At 39.8% G+C, this 9,796-nt stretch overlaps 1 protein-coding gene across 1 annotated transcript in view; it reads left to right on the forward strand.

Annotated features, from left to right (window-relative positions):
- Positions 1-9,796, forward strand: part of LOC109959351 (N-acetyltransferase 9-like) — a 561,041-nt gene that overhangs the window by 455,669 nt on the left and 95,576 nt on the right. The window lies entirely within an intron of this gene.

The raw sequence follows: 9,796 nt of genomic DNA on the forward strand, positions 1-9,796 counted from the left end.
CCACAGAATATGAAGCTATCAGCCTTGGGTGGGGGGTGTGACTCAGTGAACCAGTAAATCAGCGCAGAGCTGTCAAATCCTATGTATAAGAAGTAGGAGGGTGTATCTGGGGGAGAGCTTGGGGGTTTGGTGACAGAGGGTGGCTTGGTTTCCAACTGTGCTAATCAATGTGTACCTAAACAAGAAATGCATTTATAATTCAAAAGAACTTGTTCTTGTGCATTTGAATTTAAATGTCACTGTAAACTTTAATTGCTTCAGCTCATTTACACATCAGTAGGTGAGAGGGCTGGATTGATTCATTCCAGTAATAAAAATGCTTGACTCAAAATTTCTGTCCATTTGTGTCATTGTGAAATTGTTACAAGTTCACAATATCAGTGAAAATGAATATGGGATGAGAAAAGAGAGGCACTAAGAATCATGGAAGCTCTTATAGTTTTGGGAGCATAAAATCACGCTGCCGTCCTAGAACCTCATCTGCAGCTGGTGTTTAACTAGCTCCGCTAGCTTAGCTTTCATGCATGTTTGAGCCTGAGTGACCGCTGTCCATGAGGGGCTTTATCTGCTCATGAAATCATGTTTTAAAAGGCACCTGTCAGTGTTAAATGATATACATCAGTGTAATAGGAATGCAAACAGACATTTTTCTCTGTTTATGCCTCTGTGGAATGTTGGCGACAGGCAGTCTTATTTTTGGGTTTCCTGCTCATCTGTTCTTCTTTCCGTCCTTCTGTTCGGCCCATTCACGTGAACGTGATATCTCAGAAATACCTGAGGGAATGTCTTCAAATTTGGAACAAACATCCACTTGAACTCAAGGATGATTAGATTTTGGTGGTCAAAGGTCAAGGTCGCTGTGACCTCACATCTATTTGGCTCTCTAGCAGAGGCATATGACAGTGAGGCAGTTTTTTGGGTTTTATTCACAATAGGCAATTGACATAGTATGAGTAGGAAAACATCATGTTACTAATGACACCAATGGGTCAATAATCACATAAAGGATAAAACCAAAAACACCCTTTAGCCAATTAATTCAACTTTCAACTCAGTTTTATTTGTAGAGTACCAAGTCACCACAGGACACTTTACAAAGTAAGGTCTAGACCTTACTATTATTAAAATTATAGAGGAAAACCCCAACAAATCCCCCTTGAGCAAGCACTTGGCGACAGTGGGGAGGAAAAACTATCTTTTAATGGAAGAAACCTCTGACAGACCCTGGCTCCCGGTGGGCGGCCTTCTGCCTCGACCGGTTGGAGTGAGTGGATAGAGGAGAGAGGAAAGCAACACAACAACAATCTAAATACCTATTGAAGTTCAATAACTGGACCTCCTAGAAGACTAGCCTCAGTTGTCCAGGGTAGCACTACCCTAGACGCTTTAGTAAACAAGACCTTGCAAGTTGGTGTGGTTAGTAGTCAAGCATATATGTGGGCTTTTGTGGAATACAGGTTGCAGTGCTGTACAAAACGAATTTCACCACAGAAAATGTCATATTGCATTATGGAGGGTTGGTGGCAAGGAAAGGGTATTTATCATAAAACACTGTGACTGTTTCCTACTTGCAACAAAGAGTAATCCAGCCTGGGGCAGCCACCAAGATTAGAAATACAGTAACACATACAGTACTGTAGCAGCACAAACAGGCCTTCACATACTGCATCAGCTGTTCACTCACACACATATGCGAAGTTGAACAAATAATACATGTATACAGTGGGGGTATGAAAGGGGAGTACTCTTGCATTGGGTTCCACTTGGTCTCCACAGTAAGAGACAGCTGGTGTCCATAGAAAGTGCTCAGCCCGACACTACAAAAACATGCTGTACAAGCTAATATAGCTGCACTGTCCGTACTGCAGTGGAACTAGAAAATACATTCTCACCATTGCACTAATTGATTTCATTTCTTGGTGTGTGGCCTGCAGGGTTAAACAGTTTTTGAAAGCAGTGTACCTGTGGGTACACTGGAAAAGGTCAGATCAATAAGGATTAGTTGGATTACTATACTACTCACACTTCTTCCTGCAGCAGCCTCTGGACTCAGCCCACCTTCACTGACACTACTATCAGGCAAAGTTTGTACAGAGGTAGTGAGGGGATATCGCCTGAGGAGGTGCACGTTAAATTGTTATTGCAGAGAAAAAAAAAAACAACATACCTCAGGATGGTTTGTCTCTATAGGCTCTATTAAAATCATTTAATGTATTGAGGACGTTCTCCTGTATTGACCAGGGCCGCTTGTGAAAGATTAGAACCAGAGTGCCTGTTTATCTTTCTGAGAACATAATGATATTTGGGCCTCTGTTAAATGGTTCGTTTTTGGCAAAAATGCCAACCATTTACTGGTTCCAGCTTCTCAAACGAGAGGATTTACTGCTTTTCTTGGCCATATACTGTATGATAGTAAATTAAATATCTTTGGCAGTTAGTTGTATCAAAGATAGGAGTGCCAGTTTTACTGCATGAAAGTGCTTCTGTGTGTACAACCATGAGAGATGTGCTTTCTGAGACTGAATTATCCTTGTAAAGATTCCCTTAAGGGCAGTTTTATTCATTTGCTTTTATTGCCAACTTTTCAATGTTCACTGTGGGAATTCATAAATGGAATAAACAAAATATCCATGGCCAAAAAAAAGCCTCTCCAAAGCTCGTTGAAACAAAATTTGTTGACTGAGTTTGTTGACCAATTCTGAAAAGTACATTGTTGTAAAAGATGGTGTCAAAGAAGAATAATGCTGCATTCTGATGTTCTGGGACTGACTGCTTGAGTTAGTTAATGATTAGAGGCAAAATCTTGAAAGTGAATTCATGTTTAAAATGCTTTGAGGCCATCCTCATGATTGATCTATTGTCAGGGTCTTCTCCGCAAGCGCCGAGTGGCTCGACATGTCAGTCCATACATGTACATGTCAATTATGACTGATTTTCCAAAATGTCCACAGTTTTTCTGCATATCCCTGGTAACTGCAGAAGTACCCTCTGAGATGAGAATACCCACAGCAGTGTATTAGCACTGTGATGACAAGCCAGCATGCCTGAGAAAAAAAAAAAGCTGAGTACACTGCATTAAATCAGTGGCAGGGGAGGGTTTTTGTGTGCAGACACACAAATACCATGTCTTGCCTTGAAGGTATCTTCAAGTAGTCACAGAATTATTTCTGTGGTGAAGCTCATTCAGCTGCATTTATGTGAGATGAATATACAGTTCCTGGCACTTGCCTACAGGTGTGTCCTTGACTCCAGTGTACAGAATAGTTCAGGTTAATGGTGACTCATCGGCCATATCACCCCATTATATGACCACTTTCAGCTGTTATTATGCCCATAATTATGTGTGAGTTGGGGCAGTAGGCTAGGTGCATGTCACTGACATCAACAGCTGAGTTTTTTTTTATTGTGTTTTTGAAAGCACAGGCAAATGCTGTTGTCCTGTTGTCAATATTAGAAAACACCTTTATCTGTTGCTCTGGATGACATGGATAAACAATGTATAGTGACCTTGTTGCATGATCAGTTTACATTTGGTAGCTTTGTTAATAATTTTAGTATCGTATCCTTGTAAATGTAACCTCACTGTATGATTTTCCTATATTGACAAATCCTTCACATAATGAAGTTGCGTTTTCTCAGTCTATGTACAGTAGTTTCTCAAAGATGTGTCAAGCTGGTGATGAGGTTTTCCTGAGTTTCATGGTGTTGATCTCTCAGGACCACTATCTTTATACACACACAGCTGAAAGAGCTGATGTCATAAAAGTGACTTTATAATCAGCTCAAACTATTATTTTTAGCCCAAGACACAAATCTTAAGTAAATTTGCTCGAAGCAATCAAAAATACCTCAATCCGGAGGAATAGATACATTTTTAATGAAAGTTCCTCCAGTGGAAATTGAATTTCATGCAGGGAGTGCTCACTACAACTGTACATAGTCAGCTACACACAGTGGCTTATGTAGCATTTTATCTATTTAAGATTTCATTTAACATAATCATTGTTTCATGCTGACATCCCTCTCCCTGCGTGCAGCTATGGTTTGACTTATGAGGATTAACACACTGGAAGAATCAGCCTTACATTTATTCCTTCCATCACCTGAAACTCTAAAAGCTTTTGCTGCTTTTTCCAGACAAACAGCCTCCTACTGATTCTGCCATAAAGCCATCGGAGTTCCTTCTAAATTTGACGTGACACTATTCTAAAGTAAATTCTGACGTAACTACCTTGCAGTGCTGTTTCCCACTGGCTGACTTTTTTGTGGTGGGTTTATGTGCAGTTGCTGCATGTACAGGATTGATACACAAAATCTTTTTTTTTCCAGGATGTGATTTTTAGCCATACTGAAACTGCTTCTTTGTGTCAAAGCTGTTCACAGGATCTCATAACAGTAATGTCATAGCCTCTCATTAGCATGTGTAACCGAGTAATGATCAATTCTAATATACAGTGCCTTGCGAAAGTATTCGGCCCCCTTGAACTTTGCGACCTTTTGCCACATTTCAGGCTTCAAACATAAAGATATAAAACTGTAATTTTTTGTGAAGAATCAACAACAAGTGGGACACAATCATGAAGTGGAACGAAATTTATTGGATATGTCAAACTTTTTTAACAAATAAAAAACTGAAAAATTGGGCGTGCAAAATTATTCAGCCCCCTTAAGTTAATACTTTGTAGCGCCACCTTTTGCTGCGATTACAGCTGTAAGTCACTTGGGGTATGTCTCTATCAGTTTTGCACATCGAGAGACGGAAATTTTTGCCCATTCCTCCTTGCAAAACAGCTCGAGCTCAGTGAGGTTGGATAGAGAGCGTTTGTGAACAGCAGTTTTCAGTTCTTTCCACAGATTCTCAATTGGATTCAGGTCTGGACTTTGACTTGGCCATTCTAACACCTGGATATGTTTATTTGTGAACCATTCCATTGTAGATTTTGCTTTATGTTTTGAATCATTGTCTTGTTGGAAGACAAATCTCCGTCCCAGTCTCAGGTCTTTTGCAGACTCCATCAGGTTTCCTTCCAGAATAGTCCTGTATTTGGCTCCATCCATCTTCCCATCAATTTGAACCATCTTCCCTGTCCGCCATTTCTTAAAGATATCCATAAAAAGTGTCGTTTAAAGTTTGCCACAAGCCACCTGGGAGACACACCAAACATGTGGAAGAAGGTGCTCTGGTCAGATGAAACCAAAATCGAACTTTTTGGCAACAATGCAAAACGTTATGTTTGGCGTAAAAGCAACACAGCTCATCACCCTGAACACACCATCCCCACTGTCAAACATGGTGGTGGCAGCATCATGGTTTGGGCCTGCTTTTCTTCAGCAGGGACAGGGAAGATGGTTAGAATTGATGGGAAGATGGATGGAGCCAAATGCAGGACCATTCTGGAAGGAAACCTGATGGAGTCTGCAAAAGACCTGAGACTGGGACGGAGATTTGTCTTCCAACAAGGCAATGATCCAAAACATAAAGCAAAATCTACAATGGAATGGTTCACAAATAAACATATCCAGGTGTTAGAATGGCCAAGTCAAAGTCCAGACCTGAATCCAATCGAGAATCTGTGGAAAGAACTGAAAACTGCTGTTCACAAACGCTCTCCATCCAACCTCACTGAGCTTGAGCTGTTTTGCAAGGAGGAATGGGCAAAAATTTCAGTCTCTTGATGTGCAAAACTGTTAGAGACATACCCCAAGCGACTTACAGCTGTAATCGGAGCAAAAGGTGGCGCTACAAAGTATTAACTTAAGGGGGCTGAATAATTTTGCACGCCCAATTTTTTAGTTTTTTATTTGTTAAAAAAGTTTGCAATATCCAATAAATTTTGTTCCACTTCATGATTGTGTCCCACTTGTTGTTGATTCTTCACAAAAAATTACAGTTTTATATCTTTATGTTTGAAGCCTGAAATGTGGCAAAAGGTCGCAAAGTTCAAGGGGGCCGAATACTTTCGCAAGGCACTGTAAATATGTCATCTATCAAAGTGAAAACTGTATATTAAATCAGAGGGAGATGTTACTGACTTGATGAACATGTTAACCAGTATGTGATACACTGTGTAACTGTCTCCATTTTGTTCTCAGTGAAAGTCCTAATTCAGCTCATTCTTAAATTAACTTCCAGCTATTTCACCTTTTGAAGGTCTAATCACATTTACTTAAGATAGAAAGTTACCATTTTGATTATATCCACTTGCCATTCTGCCTTCTCATACTAAAAAATAATGTGCATTATTAAAATCAGTGCTTTAATACAAATAGAAAGTGTTTGAGGTTCCATTCAGACCCATCACTGGCTTAATAGATGGGTCTGTTGAAAGGATACTTCACAGTGGAGAAGAGAGATGGTGGTGAGGTGATTTTTTTTTTTTTTTAATAAACTTTTTTTAAGCCAACCTTTTTACTTTTGCCATCTGTTTTTTTTCTCTCTGTAGTTCTGGAAATTGCCACAAGCTTTTTTACACACACCTAAGGACACACACACACACATGCAAGTAAAGAACAACGCTGTGTGCATGGGATTCTTTAACAGCGGTTGAACAACACCCTTCATCACCCCTAATGTGAGCAGGAAGTACCTACTGCAGGATTTCCATCTGTTCAACTCCAGAGTTATGGCAGTGATCCATCACACACACACACACACACATACATACACACACACCCCTGCACATACACTTCATTCATAAATTCGATCAGATTCAGACCCTGGTCCTCTGGGGAAAAGAGTGTGAGGGAGAACACCAGCAGTGTTAGTGAAACACCTCTGAAGTCTACTTTTAGCATGCTGTGCCATTTGGAGCCATTACTCAGTCACTCCGTGGTGCATGCTCAGAGTAGGAATGGTTTCTTCACAGTTAAAATATAAACCTTAATGCTAGCAAATGTAGCTTGAAATGAACTGATGTCCCAGCCAACAGAAATGGCCCTGATGTAAATGTACTTTAATGTTTAAGAGATTTTTATCCAAATTCACTCCCTTCTACTTCATTACAGCCCATAGAGTGTTGGGGAGGAACTATTAAACACACAAGGAATTTGTCTCCAGTACAGAACTGTGGCGCCAACTCACACACTGATGGTAGTGCAGTCCCTGCAAGGTGCTGACCTGGCCATTCAGAGCAACCTGGGGTTCAGTATCTTGCCCAAGGACACTTCGACATGTGGACTGGGGAGACTGGTAATTGAACCACTGACCTTTTGGTTGAGAGATGACCGCTCTGCCTCCTGAACCATCATTTTGTTTCGTCAGTGACATCATCATCAGAGGTATAGCACTGCATGACTGTAAAACAACAATACATTACAGTATACATGCCAGAGACACTTTTTTGTTTGAATGCAGGATTTTTAGGGCACAAGAGTGTATACATTTAGCAAAGTCAAAAACTAGTGCAAGAAAAATATAGTACATAGGGAGTGTGTTTGGTCACAGCCAAGTTGTTTGTGAAAGGTTGTTTCATTTCCTCATGTGGCTTCACAACACTGATACAAGGCCATTGATTTCCTTCTGAAAATCAATTCCAGTCACAATTTTCTTAACTCCCACAAGGGTTATATTTGTTAAATACACTGGCTTCAGGAAGCATTCAGACCCCTCCACTGAATGTCACACTGATTCCTCCTTCGTCCCTGGCAAACAAAAATTAAACATACAGTTTTAAAAAGAATTAATGAATTCCACGTTAAATAGTGGAATTTCAAAATCAATTGTAAAATGCATTTTTAAAAGAAAAATAAACAACCTAAACTTTTTTTGTTGCTTTATTGTGAAGTATCTCTGAGAATGATGTTTCACCATTAAAAACTGAGGGATGAGATGGAAGTTGTTGTTGAAAGGGAAGAAAAACAAATAATAAACTGAATTTAATAAATCACACTGAAATCTTGTCTCTCATGATAGAAAAACTGCACCACAGTAAATGGATAATGGTTCCGGAGATGTGATATATGGTGCCGGAAAGACATAGCAGTGATTCATATTTAAACACAGGGTTGTGGTTGTGTTTATCACAATGCTGCCTTTTAATGGATGTGAGACAGAAGACAAAGGTTGATCAAAAAAAAAAAAAAAAACTCTCATTGTAACTGTTGCTCAAGCTGCAACACTGAGCTTATGTCATATTAATGTCTGTTGTTTTCCAAAGCAAGCTTTTGTTGTGTTGTTTATGTTTTGGTTATCAGTCATTTCAGAACATCACGAAAATCATCATGTAGAAACTTAAACCTTTATTAGGATAGATAAACCATTTCACAAATCAGATAATCAGACTGTTTTTTTTTTAAGTTAGTTTATTTATGTTCTTTAATCGGTGCAGATCTTCAAAATCTACAGTGACAACTTCATTACTCATCTGCACCACATAAATCTGGCAACTATAACAGATGACAGGATGTTCAGTTTAATCAAGTTTCTACTCTAAAAGGAAATTGTTTAAAGAAGTTAATTTTTAGAAGGCTGTGTTTTTATCAACGTGAATATAACCTGTTCTTGATCATTACATACTGCGAGGTAGCATAGCACATTTGTTCTCACAAGCACAGAGAGCTCTTAGATTCGGATAAAGTGGACAACAAAGTGTAAAACATTTAGACCGTTTAATTTGCAATTGAGAGGCTTGTTTTTAAAGGAGAACACAAGAATATCCCAACATTTAGTACAATGTGTCACTGCCTAGAGATGTTGCCATTCATTATCCATCTCTCACTGATGGAGGACTGGTGAACAGGGATGTTTAATGAACCACTGGTGGTCATTATATTTATTTGTGGATTTTGGTGCTGCTGTGCTTAAGCAGACTAAAAAGGCTCTGTGCCTTTGCAGATAGTAGCAGGCAGTGGAACAGAAGATGGATGTACAGAGCCAGAATTTTTCATTTCAGACAAGGCAAATGCACCAGGGAAGTAATAATAATTAATGACAAAAGGTAAAAGTACAGCTGCAGTGGGTAGTGCTGTCAACTCACAGCTAGAAGGTTCCAGGTTTGAACTTTGCAGGTGACCTGGGTCTTTCTATGTGGGGTTTGCATGTTGGGAATCACAGGGGAGTTTTCTTGGACACAGCATCTAGTGATGATTAAAGGAACTGCAACATTACACACCTCACCCTCAGATACATTTATATTTTGTGGAGGTTTTACTAAGAACACTGTGACAGTGGAAACTGTCTTATGCTTATATGGGGCCCTTCTTCACAATGAAGCACACTCAAAGCCCAGAAACTAAATCAGGGTTGTTTCCTTTATTTATTACCTGGGGTAGTGGTTCCTTACATGACTCAGGGCACTTTGTCAATGTAATAAAATCAAATGAAACCAACTAACCCAGTGGAAAATAATTTTAATCCCGCAAAAGCAAGTGATGGCTGGTGAAACAGAAGATGCAGAGTTTATAGAAAACAAAACCCAAATAAAAATTGTAGCTTGTTCGTTGTAATCCTATAAATTGCAGCAATTGGTTCATTTAAAATGGCACCTTAAAGGCTGTACGCGGAATGAAGCACTGGGGACAGGGCTTCAGAACATTTCTCTGTTTCTGCAAAAAGAGCATCTGTAATAATTTGTCACATTGGGAAAAGAAATCTCTTGTCACCCGTCAGTCATCACATTAGTGTATATTCATGTCAGCGGTTCTGGAAGTTTTGGCGTTAAATGAGCTGCGGGACTTTTCTCGGCGCTCGGTACTGAGCGGTCTGTCTGATGCCCCTCCTGCCTGCCCCGGTCGGGTAAAAGGCGCATGTGTGTTCTTGCTGTTATGTGACTTGAGCCGCATCCAGACGCACTGGCCG

The sequence above is a fragment of the Monopterus albus genome, unplaced genomic scaffold, assembly GCF_001952655.1.
Source record: "Monopterus albus unplaced genomic scaffold, M_albus_1.0 scaffold38.1, whole genome shotgun sequence".
Lineage (NCBI taxonomy): Eukaryota > Metazoa > Chordata > Actinopteri > Synbranchiformes > Synbranchidae > Monopterus > Monopterus albus.